At 39.1% G+C, this 15290-nt stretch overlaps 1 long non-coding RNA gene across 1 annotated transcript in view; it reads right to left on the reverse strand.

Moving 5' to 3' along the window:
- Nucleotides 1-1098: 1098 nt before the first annotated feature.
- LOC131491861 (uncharacterized) overlaps nucleotides 1099-15290 on the reverse strand; it is a 55820-nt gene continuing 41628 nt past the window's right edge. The window contains exon 6 of the long non-coding RNA XR_009251689.1: nucleotides 1099-2923. This is a non-coding gene — a long non-coding RNA (uncharacterized LOC131491861). The remainder of the gene's footprint in view (nucleotides 2924-15290) is intronic.

Below are 15290 nucleotides of genomic sequence, written 5' to 3' on the forward strand. Positions count from 1 at the left end.
GGCAGCCTGTAGTTTGTATGTACTACAAGTATATCACTTATTGAACTTACTCATTTTTTTAAAAATCCCCCCTTGTCGGCAATTAGCAATCAAATTCTTAATGAGCTTAAATCCACCTGGCTATTTTGCACCTAATAAATCAATTAATTCAATTCACATGGAGGGGATTGTATTTAGTGCCATATTTTAGTCATTACTGACCATCATTGTGTGTGTGGCTGCTGTATGTACAGTGAAGACATGATATCCAAGCAGAATTTTTATTCTCCACTGTTTTGCAGTCTGTCAGGTAAGTAGAGAGTGTGGTTAGTGTTTTTAATGGAGAACGGGATTTAGCAACAGGCCTCAGAAGACCAAAAGAGAAATTAGGAGTCTAGTATAGGTTTTAAATAGGTTCACTGTTCAGGTTATAGCCTTCCAGATATGCCTGATGATATGCAGTATCATTCATTTCTGACTCAAACTGTATTTTTCAAGTAGAAAAATCATATTATAATCTCTGTTGAAATAAAGGCTGCTGAATAGTGAGATAGATTCCAGGACATTTCAAGAATGAATTCCCCATGATTATACTTTACCCCCAAGTCTCCTGGTGGGTACACAGTTCTGGGAAAGAGAACAAATTCAGTCTCATTTTAAAAGCCGACTTGAAGGACTTTCAAATAGAGACAAGTTACCTTCCTTCGTTTAATATTATGTTTGTTTCTTGAAAGAGAAATTTCTTCAGGGCAATCAATCATAGTAAAGTAGCAGTGTGAGGCGAATTTTAATGATCAAAATAAAATCTTTAAAAAATAGGTTCACTTTTTATGCAAACACTATTACATGTCCATCTCTTAATTATTCCAGCTATCTGACCTAGTGACATTGATGGTCTCAAAAAAATCCTTGTGTAATCAATATATTGAAATGTATAGATATAGATTTAAACATATTGCTGCAGCTTAATAGTGTGTATTTCTTTCAGGAGTCTGAAAATACTCTTGCTTATTGAAAAAATAATATTTCATTAAACTATTCTGATTCAGCATGCCAATAAAGTACATAGGGACCTCAGCATCAGGTCTGGACAGTAGGGGAGTGGGGGAGTGAGGCAAAGTATAGTGAATGAACGCAATTTCAGAACTAACTCTTATGGAAGTACAAATCTGAGTGCCCCAAAGAATAAAAGGAAATCTCAGCGTAATCTTTTTTTCTTTGTTAATAGCTTTATTGACATATAATTCACATATAAAATTCAGCCTTTTATGTATGCAATTCAGTAGGTTTTAGTATATTCATAGAATTGTGTAAACATCACCAATATTTAATTCCAGAACATTTTCATCACCCTAAAAAGAAACCTCAGATCAATTAGCAGTCACACCCCATTTCCCTCTCCCACCAGCCCTTAGCAATCACTAATCTAATTTGTGTCTCTATCTACTTGCTCATTCTGAACAATTCATACAAATGGGATCATACAGTATGTTGCGTTTTGTGACTCGCTTCTTTCACTAAGCATAATGCTTTCAAGGTCCATTCATGTTGCAGCATGTATCAATACTTCATTCCTTTTTATTGCTGAATAATATTTCATTTCATGAATTTACAACATTTTGTTTATCCATTCTGTAGCTGGTGCACATTTGGGTTGTTTCCATTTTTGAGCTATTATTAATAATGATGCCATGAATATTCATGTACAAGTTTTTATGTAGACTTAGTTTTCAATTCTCTTGGGTATATATGTAGGCATACAAAGGCTGTGTCTTATGGTAAATCTATGTTTAACATTTTGAGGAAGCGCCAAAATGTCTTCTAAAATGGCTGCCCCATTTTAGAAATGTACCAGAAATTTAATGATTGTTGCAAATTCTCCATATCCTCCCCAACATCTGCTGTTTCCTTTTTTATTATAGACATCCTAGTTGGTGTGAAATTGTATCTTATTGTGTTTTAATTTGCATTTCTCTGATGACAAATGATTTTGTGTATGATTTCATGTTTATTGGCCATTTGTATATCTTCTTTGAAGAAATGTCTATTCTTTTGCCCATTTCTTGTCTGGGTTATTTTTGTTTTAACTGTTGAGCTGTAAGAGTTCTTCATATATTCTAGACATAATTCCTTTAGTAGATATGTGATTTATAAATATTTTCCTCCCTTCTGTGACTTTTCTTTTCACTTTTTTTTGGTCTTTTCACTTTTTGATGGTGTCCTTTGAAACACAAAGGTTTTAATTTTGATGAAGTACAATTTGTAAAATTTTTTTCTCTTATCATTTGTACTTTTGGTGTCATATCTAAGAAACCATTGCCTAAATCTAAGATCACAAAGGTTTATGTCTATATTTTCTATTAATAATTTCATAGTTTGAGCTCTTACATTTATGTCTTTGATTCACTTTGAACCAATTTTTTGTAAGTGTGAGGTAAGAGTTCAACTTCATTCATTTGTATATGGATATCCTGCTGTCCCAATACTATTTGTTGAAAAGACTACTCTTTCTCCATTGAATTGTCTTGGCACTCTCACCAAAAATCAATTCCATAAATGTAAGTTTTTTCTAGACTCTCAATTCTGTTTCATTCTATTTCATTGTTTATCCTTATGCCAATACCACACTGTCTTAATAACTACAGCTTTATAGCAAATTTTGAAATCAAGAAGTGTGAGTCTTCCAGTTTTATTAGTTGCTTTTAAAATTGTTTTGGCTAATCTGGGTCCCTTGCAATTCCATATAAATTTTAGAAGCAACTTGTCAATTTTTGCCAAAAAATCCTGGTTTAATCTTAATTTACACCAACATTCAACAGTTTCTGGTCCAGTAGGCAGGACATAAGTGAGGATGTCAGCACTGGAGAAGTCAGTTTCTATATGGTCAGTCCTGGGTAGAGCTTCACTTCAGCAGCATTTGGAAGAACAAAAGCAGGCTTCAGTCCTTGAAGGGGGAAGAGAGTTGACAAGATCTGGGCAGAATACGAAGTCAGAGCCAAGGAATACAACACTCAAGGCCCAGAGATTTGCTATAAGAGCAAGTGACTCTACACCTCAGGTAACCTTAGCCAAAAGCACTGTATACCAGGCATTGTGCTATGGAAGCATTCAATGCATAAAAGTGACTACTGTTATAATTACTCTGTCACAGAATCACTGATATAAATGAAAAGTCATATTATTAGCTTAGCCCTTCCACCAAAGCTAATTTATAATCATAACCAGTATCTGAGAAGCACTTTCCAGTTTATGATACCAGTCACATACACAATCCCACAGGATCCAAAAAACAACTTTCATAGCAGATATTATATATGGGTCAGTTTGTAAACATTCACTAAATTTCTGTTTTTTATACGACTTTATTTTTAAGTAATCTCTATACCCAACATGGGGATCAAACTCACAACGTCAAGATCAAGAGTCGCACACTGTACTGCCTGAGCCAGCCAGGTATCCCCACTGAATTTCTTAATGACTATTTTAGATACTAGCAATAAAAAAAGACAAATAAGGGAAGTCTCTTTCTTTCAAAAATCAACTTAATAATGGAGATGCAAACATAGAGTATATAATTATATCTGTCAACTAGTATGAAATGTGACAGTAATGGACGCTCCACTCAAATGTTCATGGTAATATAGAGGAAGATGCTTCTGGTCTAACTGGAGATATGTGCTATGTCACAGGAGTAGATACAGAGATCAAAGTTAAACCTATATGTAATAATATATTATATAGTTATATACAGGGTATATAACTGTATAGTCAGTCAGGGTTCTCCAGAGAAACAGAAAAATAGAACAAATTATCTATCTATCTATCTATCTATCTATCTATCTATCTATCTATCTATAATGAGATTTATTATAAGGAACTGGCTCACTCAACTATAGAGATTGTCTTAATGATGAATTGTTTTATGTGTGAAAGTGTAGCAAAGTGTATTATTCTTCAATACATCTATAAACTCAAGAGTAAAAATGCCCCAGTGCAAAACTCAGTACCTCAGGAAGTAATTTCAACAGAGAGGAGCCTTGTCCACACAAAGCTAATAGTTGGTATGTGGAAAATTACACTGATGCAGTGAGAGCCTAGAAGTACTTTATCAGGCAAAGTCTCATAGATGTTGAGGAACAGAGAAGCTCACAGATCAAATTAAAATGTTCAAACCTCATATTTTATTAAATCAATTTAAAAGATACAATGAGAATCAAGGGGAAAGAACTGGGGTAGGGTAACACCCTTAGGATATAATGAAAACTTCCACTCAGAATGTAGAGAGTTGGAAAGAGCCTCATTCCCACCTTTACAACAGAAAAAAAAATGGGTAATCTGCAAAATCACGTCTTGAATGCTTCAGATAGTTATGGCTGCAGGGTAACCAGCTAACCCAAAATCTAACAAAAAACAGGTATGTCCAAGAAGAGATGGGTCACAAGCACTTGCTTCCCCAGGGCAGATGTGAGATTCCATCCATGCAATCTAGTAAGAAGAACTTATTTTAGCTAAAAATTTTTTTGGACTGCTAAAGGCTGAGTTGAGCTAGTATAAAATTATATAATCCCAGCATACCTGGTTGGCTCAGCTGGTAGAGCATGCGACTCTTGAACTTGAGGTCATGAATTTGAGCCCCAAGTTGTGTGTGGAACCTAATGAATGAATGAATGAATGAATGAATAAAAATATTTTAAAAATTATACAACCCCTAGGAGCCACAGAGACCAGTGGCATTTGCATATACCTGTGGGCTTTTCTTTAAGAATCTCACTCAGTACCCACAGGAAAGACTGGAGGTAGGAGAGACAGAGAAAGTACAGACCTGGGAGAGGGGAACAGCAGCCACTGCTGGAAAGACACAACCTAGTCCCCTTTCCCTTGAGAAATAAAAGCCCTAAGCCAATGGAAGAAGGGTAACAAACCCTGTCACCTACAGGGCACCCCAAACAAGCAAACACATTTCTGCTCTTAGGAGAGGGGCAGGAAAATGTTTTGGTCCTTTAGTGTTGCCCTACCACTGGGTTAGGGGCAAGAGCACTGAGAAATCTCAAACCTTGTGACCCAGAAACATAGCCCCTAAGACAGAGATTGAACCTGAGGACTCAACTCCCCAACCCCCACCATCAGGCTAGCAAGCTCTGAGTAACTGGTAACAGTAGTCTACTGCTAAGGGGAGGGCAATAGCATGGAGGGAGTTCCCTCTCTAAGGTGTGGGCACAAGGGGAAGACCTAAAGCTGAGGGTGGGAGAGACTCCAGCAAACCAGCCCCCAGCCTAAGTATAAGATAAACTAGAAAAATTTGAAACCCGTACTGAAGGTGCACTAAAGGTAACCACAGCAACAATAAAACACAAACCCGGCTCAACTCCCAACTAACTGTTTCAGCACCCCCACAGCAAAGAGCTAGCAAAATAAGAAGCACGTCTACTTTCAGGCATGAATACTATTTCCCACACAAGATGCTCAGCTTTCAATCAAAACTTACCACAAAGAAGCAAGCAAAAACAACACTCTTGTTAAAAAACAAAGCAGTTAATAAATGCAAATATGACCCAGATATTGGAACTGTCAGACAAAGAATTTAAAATAACTACAAGTAATATGTTAAAAGCTCTAGCTTGATATAAAAAACAATCAAATGAAATGCTAGAAATGAAAAACACAGTAACAGAGATGAAGAATTCCTTTGATAGGCTTCTGAGTAGATGTGAAACAGCCAAGAAAAGAATCAGTGAACTTGAGCATAGGAGAATAGAAATTACACAAACTGAAATACAAAGCAGAAAAAAATAGAATAGACCATCCAAGAACTGTGGGTCAATATCAAATTGTATAACACACTTGTAATTTGAATCCCAGGAGAACAAGATAGAATCAGACAAAGAAATATTTAATGATATGATGGCAAAGAATTTTCCAAAATTAATAAAATACACCAAGCTACAGACCCAAGAAGCTCAGGGAACACCAAACAAGGTAAATACAATACTGCACACACATTATATTCAAACTCTGAAAACCAGAGATAAAGAGAAAATCTTAAAGTCAGAGCAAAAAACAACATTACATAAGAATTATATATAGTACTGTTGACCTTTGGACAACATGGGAGTTTGGGGCGCTGACCCCTCTGCGTAGTTGAAAATCCATGTATAGCTTTTGGTTCTCCCAAAACTTAGCTATTAATAGCCTATTGTTGACTAGAAGCCTTATCAACAACAGAAACACATATTTTGTATGCTATTTGTATTAAATACTGCATTTTTACAATAAAGTAATGTAGGGACATCTGGGTGGCTCAGTTGGTTGAACATCCAACTCTTGATTTTGGCTCAGGTCATGATCCCAGGATTGTGGGATCAAGCCCATGTCAGCCTCTGTGCTGAGTGTAGAGCCTGCTTAAGATTCTCTCTGTCTCTCTCTCTCTCTCTCTCTCTTTCTCTGGCTCACTCCTCTGCTTGCACATGTGCGCGCGCTCTCTCTCTCTCTCTCTCTCTCTCTCTCAAATAAAAAGAAATAATAATAATACAAAGTAAACTAGAGGAAAGAAAATGTTATTTTAAAAAATTATAAAGGGGGGGGTGCCTGGGTGGCTGTCCCACTCTTGATCCCAGCTCAGTTTATGACCTCATGGTTCCTGGGATTGAGCCATGTGTCGGGCTCTGAGCTGACAGTGCAGAGCCTACTTGGGATTCTCTCTCTCCCTCTCTCTCTCTCCCCCTCCCCTGCTTGTACACATGCTCGCTCTCTCTCTCAAAAATAAACATTTAAAAATTATAAAACATTAAAAATCATAATAGAGAATACACTTATGGTACTGTACAGTTATTTATTGAAAAAAAATCTGCATAGAAATGGAGCCATGCAGTTCAAACCCCTGTTGTTCAACGGTCAACTGTGCAGCACATTTTTTTTTAATATATGAAACTTATTGTCAAATTGGTTTCCATACAACACCCAGTGCTCATCCCAAAAGGTGCCCTCCTCGATACCCATCACCCACCCTCCCCTCCCTCCCACCCCCCATCAACCCTCAGTTTGTTCTCAGTTTTTAACAGTCTCTTATGCTTTGGCTCTCTCCCACTCTAACCTCTTTTTTTTTTTTTCCTTCCCCTCCCCCATGGGTTTCTGTTAAGTCTCTCAGGATCCACATAAGAGTGAAACCATATGGTATCTGTCTTTCTCTGTATGGCTTATTTCACTTAGCATCACACTCTCCAGTTCCATCCACGTTGCTACAAAAGGCCAGATTTCATTCTTTCTCATTGCCACGTAGTATTCCATTGTGTATATAAACCACAATTTCTTTACCCATTCATCAGTTGATGGACATTTAGGCTCTTTCCATAATTTGGCTATTGTTGAGAGTGTTGCTATAAACATTGGGGTACAAGTGCCCCTATGCATCAGTACTCCTGTATCCCTTGGATAAATTCCTAGCAGTGCTATTGCTGGGTCATAGGGTAGGTCTATTTTTAATTTTCTGAGGAACCTCCACACTGCTTTCCAGAGTGTGTGCAGCACATTTTTAATCAGAGTCTATGTAAGCCAGGAAGAATGAAGGGACATATTTAAAGTTTTGAATGGATGGAAGGATCACATTATATGTATCCTGGGTTATGGTGTTCATATTTCTTGTCCTTCTGCCATATCGGCCTTCTTCACTGATGGCATAGTTTGAGGATCAGTGTCAGGTTTAAGCAAAGGGGCTTAGAAGATGAAGGTGACTAGGACAAACACATGCCTGAGTGATGTAAGAAAAAGAATATAGCGTACCAACTAGCCTGCTGAGCAAACTTTTTTGAGCAGAGGTGACGTAGAATCAGAATGATATCATCAACGAGTGGCCCATTTAATACTGAGTGCTTCAATATTAAGTGCTAAGTATTGAATATTGAGTGCTTCACATGCCTCATATTTATTTAGCATACCGTGAATATTTTATGTTTCTTGGTCCTTTTTTAACCTTTCATGTGTGTGTGTGTGTGTGTGTGTGTGTGTGTGTGTGTAAAACTTTTTTTGTTCTATCCTTTTTATTGTATATTCCAACTATTCTATTTTTTTTAAAGTTTAGTTTTGAGAGCGGGGGGTGGAGAGGGAGCAGAGGAGGGGCAGAGAGAGAATTCCAAGCAGGCTCTACACTGTCAGCATGGAGCCCAACGTGGGGCTTGAACTCACAAACCATGAGAGCATCACCTGATCTAAAACCAAGAGCCGGACACTTAACCAACTGAGCCACCGAGGTGCCCTTATTGTATCTATTTTTAATATGTCTTATAGATAACTTACTATCTATACTTAACCCGTCTAATTAATTTTATCTACATCTTGCAAGCCATTTGACACACTTTGAATTTCATCCATCCCATTTGTTTTTCTTATCCTCCATAACAGAATTAAATATTATTAAATAATACTGCAAACTCAAATTATGAAAATGCTTACTCTCAAGAAAAGCTGGAGAACCCTGAACCAAGAGAGACACACTCTCTGTCTCCTTATGTACTGACCATGACATCCTTGTCTTGTGTCACCTTTGTATCCATTACCATCAAGTTCCAGGACCAAATTGCTGGGTCTGGAACAACATGACCCAAGTCACTGCATTCAAATAACTCTTTCACTGATAACTCACCCCTTTGGTATAATCTGACAGCATCTCCATCCCCAACCTGGCTGTTGCCTCCTTTATCTCATATTTTGGTTAATAAACCTTGGATTTAAAAGTCCTAAGTCCCCTGTTTCCCTCTTGTCTGCGTACTCCTTCAATCTCACTTACCTCATCCTCTTCCCATGGTTATATAACTACTCCTGCCACAGGGCTCGACCTTTGTATATATCGGTTTCTATTTGTCAGTAATAAGCTTTGACCAAACCTTGCCCCAGCCTACTGTTAGCAAATGTATTGTTACTCCACCATTGTTTTGCCCATAGAAGGCAAAAGTCAGTATTTCCCTCTTTTCCACCGAGCCCAGAATTTGGCTGAAAATACTTCTTAACACCACATTCCAGGTGGCCCATCACAGTCAAATCAAAGTAGACAGTTAAGAGAACACCTAATTGCTAACTCGAATCTCTTCTTTCACTATGGATTATTCAGACATAAATTAGCTTAGCCTAATTTAACATGGCATAGCCCTAGACTTCCCCAGGTTATGGTCCAGCTTAACAATTGGTATCTGGTAACTGATTGAAAGCTGTTAAATCACTCTTAATAAATATTCACCTTGATGAGTGTTGCATTGACTGTCAGAGATCTGCTACAGTTCCCTCAATTTGCTGGCACTTCAATGCCTCCATTATATCCATGCTGTTCTTTTTGCCTAGAATGCCCTTTCCATCTCAGCTACATGTATCTTTCTAAAAAGAAATCTGATCACATGCCCCAGTTGCTTACAAACTTCACTGGCTCCCTGTCGATTATAGGATAAAGGATACATCTGTCAGCATGGCATAGAGGACGTTCTGTGAGCTGCCACTGGCTTACCTCTTCATCCATCTCACATTAGACCCCTTCTTCCCTTATGCCTTACAATGTATCCATGTCAAACCATCTTCAATTTTCCAAAGTCATCATTCCTCCACACTTTTGTTCAAATTGTTCCTGCTTCATGAAATGTCCTACTAATACAATCTGCCTTGTAAAGGTCTACTTAGACATTTCAAGTCTCAGCTTAAGTATCACCTCCTCTTTGAAGATTTTAATGACCTGAAAAATAACTAGTATAGCTGATATCTCTTCTGAGTTTTTTGAGAGACAAAAATCCATGGGTTTCTTACATTTCTGCTCATCCTGCCAGCACAACGATTCCCTTTATTTCAAACTATCTGTTCAAGGATGTTTGAGCAGACAGCCTTGGAAGACATTGTCTCTTCCTCCACAGCAGAGGGCAGGTTTGTTTACTGTCTAGTATAATCAAGATAATGTCTCTCTCTGGGGCAAAGGTCAGGTAGGTTTACTGACCTTTATAAAAGATTCAGATTCCCCAGGCTTGGGGTTCCTCTCCTATAATGCAGTGTACTGCATGCTCAGGCATCACCTGGCCCTATGTGCATCACCTAGTAGGAACTGGCCCTTGGGGAATGGGCAGAAATGCTAACAATCTAGCTACCACTATTTTCATGAATAACATATTCTTCTGTCTTTGATCAAGAAGACTCATGTCTTTTGCCAATATCCATGAAATTGTGTCAGGCTAACTTATTAGATTATATGTAGGGTGAGAGGGAACAGAAAAAAAATGTATTGGTCATTACCCTTGTACTCTGACACAAAACTCCTAAAACCTTTGTAATTTCCTAAGTGATAAGAGCACTAGAAGCATCCTTTTTTTTTTATTAGAATAAAATTAGGGTACTCTGGCTATCCTTGTGGCTCTGGTCACCAGAAAGACCAAGCCATGATTAGAAGCCTGGAATTTTCAGTCTCACCCTCCATTCTGCTGATAGGGGAGAAGGGCTAGTAAGGAATTAATAATTGATCATGCCTACATGAGAAACCCTCCACAAAATCCTAGTAGCATGGAGTTCAGGGAGCTTTCAGGTTGGTGAATATATCTATATACCAGGAGGTGACATACTCCAACTCCTTGGGGACAGAAATTCCTGTGCCCAGGACCCTCCTAGATTTTCCCCCTATGTATCTCTTCACTGGCTATTTATCTGTGTCCACTTATCATATCTTTTAATAAACTGGTAAACTTAACTATTTCCCTGAATTCTGTGAGCAATTCCAGCAAATGACCAAACCAAGGGGAGAAGAGGTCCTGGGAACCTCCAATCTATAGTGAAGTCAGATAGAAGTTGTGAGTGAGCTGAAGACCTACTACTTGCAACCGGCATCTCAAGTGGGCGGTGGTCTCATGGCACTGAGCCTTAACCTGTGGGATCTGATGCTATTTCCACTTCGTGTCAAAATTCAGTTAAATTCTAGGATACCCAACTTGTGTTGCAGAGAACTGCTACCTGTGGAGAAAAATCCCTACACATTTGGTGTCAGAAGTGTTGTGAGAGAAAAGCAGTGTGAGATTAAAGGAGAAACACAGGAGGGAAGAACTGGGTATTTATCCAACTCACAGGGTAAAATCTCAGACCCTTCACAGTGCTTCACTTGGCCTCTGAAACACTTCTAACAACAACAACAACAAAATCATTGTATTGCACTTATTAGACATCTACTATGTGGTAGGTTTTGTAATCTGATCCCAAGGATAGAAAGCCAAAGAGACATACTCCTACCTTCAAGGAGTTTATACTCCAGTGCAGAAACAGGACACAAACAATTAAAATTCTTCAAGACAGTTTATAAGCTGGGGCTTATAAGAACACAGAAGACAGAACATACAAGCCTGTTGAGGAAGGCTTCAGAGAGGTGGTAGAGATGAGGATTTTCTCAGGCAACAAGAGAAAGGGTATTACTGCCACAGAGAGGCAAATTCTAACTACTAGAAGTCCAAAATCTGTTCTAATTATCTGCTGGTATGTAACAAAGGATCCCAAACGTAGTAGTGTAAAATAACCACCATTTTATTATGTTCATTGGCCTGTGAAATAAGAATTCAGAGAGGACAGAGCAGGAAGAACAGCTTATCTCAGCTCCATAAGGTCTTGGGCTTATCTAGAAACACTGGAGAAGCCTATAAATGTCTGCGAGTGGCTCAAATGCCAGAGGACTGGAGTCATCTGAAGGTAGCTTCACTCATGCTCTGGTGCTTGGGTCAGGATGACTCTAAGCCTGGACTCACCTGGGACTATGCATAGGAGGATCTACACATGACCTCTCCATGTGGGTTTGGATTCTCACAGTATGGGAAGGAAGCCTCTAGAGAGTGAGTATTCCAGGAAAACCTGCAGTAAGCTGCACAACTCTTATGATCTGGTTTTGGAAGCCACTTAAGCATCATTCTGCTATAATCTCTTGGTCAACATAGTCATAAGGTCACTCAGATTCAAGGAAATGAGACATGTTTATCATATCAGAATTGGGGGAATTTCAAATAACGAGGGGCTACATAACACGTTTGGAGAATTATTAATAGTTCATTACTATCAGAGGATGATGTGCCACAGGGGAATGTATCTGAACAAGTAGGCGATGCTATATATTATGGAGGGCATGTTGACCTTGAAACTCCTTAAGAAGAAGCTTAGATTGTTGTCATGTGTGTGATTATACTAATTATCAACATCACTATAGACAAGGAGAATTGTTTAAGAGTTTTAAGTAGTAAAATGATCTCAAGACTCTAGCACAAATACTGGCACACAGCAAGCTTTGAAATAGATATTTCTGGTTGCAAGTCATATAAAATGCAATTCAAGCTGGTTTGAATAAAGGTTAACTTACTGGTTCACATAACAAAACTCCCCCCCAAAAAAGATTGTAGGCATAGCTTTAATAAGTTTCTTATCACGCTAGGGCTCTGGCTTCATTTATCCGTGATTCTCTTGGCTCTGCTCCTCCCTGTGCTCACTTTATCCTCGTATTGCATTTCCTCATGGAGCAAGTACAACTATAATAATTCTAGGTCTCATATCTGCATGCCACACCCCCGAGAGGCAGAGAGAACACCCTTGATCTAACATTACAAGTAGAACTTTAGATTCCTTCTAATTGTTAGGGTTAGGTCAAATATTGCATAGGAAGCAACCTCTGTGTCAAAGGAGATGGAATGGCTTAGGTCACATGCTTCATCTGTAGAATCACAGGGACCTCAATGTGGAAATAAGAGGCTTGTGGAAAGGAGAAAGAGGGAAATGAATGTCTATGAGTAAAGAACAAGTGTACAAGTTGGCTGCTATAAAAATTTGCTAGACAGAAAAAAATTTCCAGCAGTAATGATCCGTGTGATCTAACCTGATCTCTCCAGTACAAGTGTAAAGGAGGTGGATAAGACAATAAGAGTAGTGGCAAGGATATTGGTAAAAAGGATACTGCAACAGAAGTGAGGTCCAGAAAAAGGGATAGAGAGTGAGGAAGTGAGTGAGAGAGTGAGTGTGCGAGTGATTATGACACTTCTGAACTTGTCCTTCCTTGAAGATCTGAGAAGCTTTGCTGTATGCTCTTCCTCCTTAATAATTTCTGAAATTTCCCATGACCTCAGCTCTCCCTGCAGCACAACATACAACTCATTCCTATCCATCCTCTGGCTACCATTTTTCTTATGAAAACAATTTCTTCCAAGGTCACCAGCAACCTTCCATTTGCCAAATTCAGTGGGCATTTTACAGACCTGCTCTTACAGGACTGACTGCTATATCTGGAAAACTACTAAAAACCCTGTATGACCTGGATGTCTACAGCATCATGCTCTTCTGATTCTTAAAACCTTTCCTTTTTCATTCAGGTTTCTTTGTCCTGCCCCAGAGCCTTAATTATGAGTGTGTTTCAGAGACCTTTCCTGGGGTTTTTTTTGTTTTGTTTTTCGTTTTTTGCTTTTCAGGCTCTAGCCCAGCACTATACAGGAGCCACTGACACATGTGGCTCTTGAGCATTTGAAATGTGCTGTAAGAAGAAAATATATTCTAAATTTCAAACACATAGTACAAAAAAAAAGTAAAGTATCTCATTCATTTTTTATATTGAATACATACTGAAATGCTAACATTTTGCATATGTTGGGTTAAGTAAACTATATTATCCAATTAATTTCAACTGTTTCTCTTTTGCTTTTTAAAAATGTCATTGGTCCTTCTTTTCTTCCTTTTACTTCAGAATTTAAAATTACGTATGTATTTAAAAATACATTTCTACTGGACAGTGCTACTCTAGGCACTCTCTCTAGGTGATCTCATTCAGTATTAGAACTTATCTCAAACCATCTGAATCTAATCTCCCTTTTCCCCTGACCTGCTGGCTTGGCATTTCCATTTGGGTAACACGTAATAACAGCAGACATTTATATTTATGGCTTTCTATGTGCCAGACACCATTCTAAATACTTTACCTGTATCGAGTCTTCTATAACCTACAGCATCTCTGAGGGATTGGTATTATTATTAACCTTTTACAGATGAGGAAACTAAAGCACAGAGAAGTTAAATATGTCCAAGCTCACACATCTAGTAAGTGGCGAATACCAGACACAAGTACAATCCCTCCAAGTCCATTCTCTCCCTGCTCTATGCTATACAGCTTCTAGATAGCCCTCACAAACCCAAAACCCCACTTGTCTACACAGATGGGCCTTCTTGCCCTCTGCTTCCACTTCTAGTCAGGTTTGGCCAACGGGAGATCCCAACAGATCAGAGGGACAGCTCCAAATGACATCAATGTTTAGCTCTCTTCCTTTACCTCCCTGCAGGGCTGCAACTAACCAAGTGCTTCCCTTGTTTCTTGACTGTGGTCATAGTTGTCAGATTGCCCTGTATCCAGGTTCCACTGGCCTTTCCCTCCAGGTTTTGGGTTTGTCACAGCATTCCTTCTTCCACCCCACTATTATTAGTCCCAAGGGGATACTTTATTCTTTGTGGTCTTTACACTCTGCTCATATTTTTGTAAATAACTTAATTACTAAACCATCCTCACATTGCCCAACCTGAGTATGATTCCTGTTTCCTGTGGGGACCCTGACCAAAACCTACATGTTCCTTTTTCTGTATTCATTAACTTAATTGGTGGGACCATAAATACCCAGTCACCTAACTTAAAACCTGGGGGTCATATTCTGTTTTATCCTCTTTTTCCCCACACCCAGCTCCTACATCTAACTTTTACTAGGTCTTGCTAGTTTTGCTTCCTACTGGCACTGTCTTCTTTTTTTCCTTTTAATTTATTTATGTTGAGGTGGGGGAGGGGCAGAGAGAGAGGAAGAGAGAGAATCCCAAGCAGGCCCCATGCCTTCAGCACAGAGCTGGATGCAGGGCTCAAACCCAGGAACTGTGAGATTACGACCTGAGTCAAATCAAGAGTCAGACCCTCAACCAACTGAGTCACCTAGGTGCCCCTGGCACTGTCTTCTTTAGGCCCTCACCATCTCTCCCTACATCTGGGTACCAGCCCCTAATGAGTCCTATCCAAACCTATCCTCAGTAGCACAGCCAAAGTGAACTCTCTAGCATGAAAATCTCAGCAGGACCACCCCCACAACCCCATCCTTGTTTGAAATGCCTCCATATCTCCATGCCTCCAATCAACTCTGCTTCCCCTCTAAAGACCACATCCCATCAGGGTCTACCTGACAGTCCATCCTCCAAAAGCTGTAGACTGCTTGTGGTTCTAAGCTCATACTGCTAACACATTGTTTCTCACCTTTGTGCCTTTTCACTTGGCTTCTGCTCACCACCTCCACTACCACCCACACCTACTGCCA

The sequence above is a fragment of the Neofelis nebulosa genome, chromosome 12 (genome assembly GCF_028018385.1).
Source record: "Neofelis nebulosa isolate mNeoNeb1 chromosome 12, mNeoNeb1.pri, whole genome shotgun sequence".
Taxonomy (NCBI): Eukaryota; Metazoa; Chordata; class Mammalia; order Carnivora; family Felidae; genus Neofelis; species Neofelis nebulosa.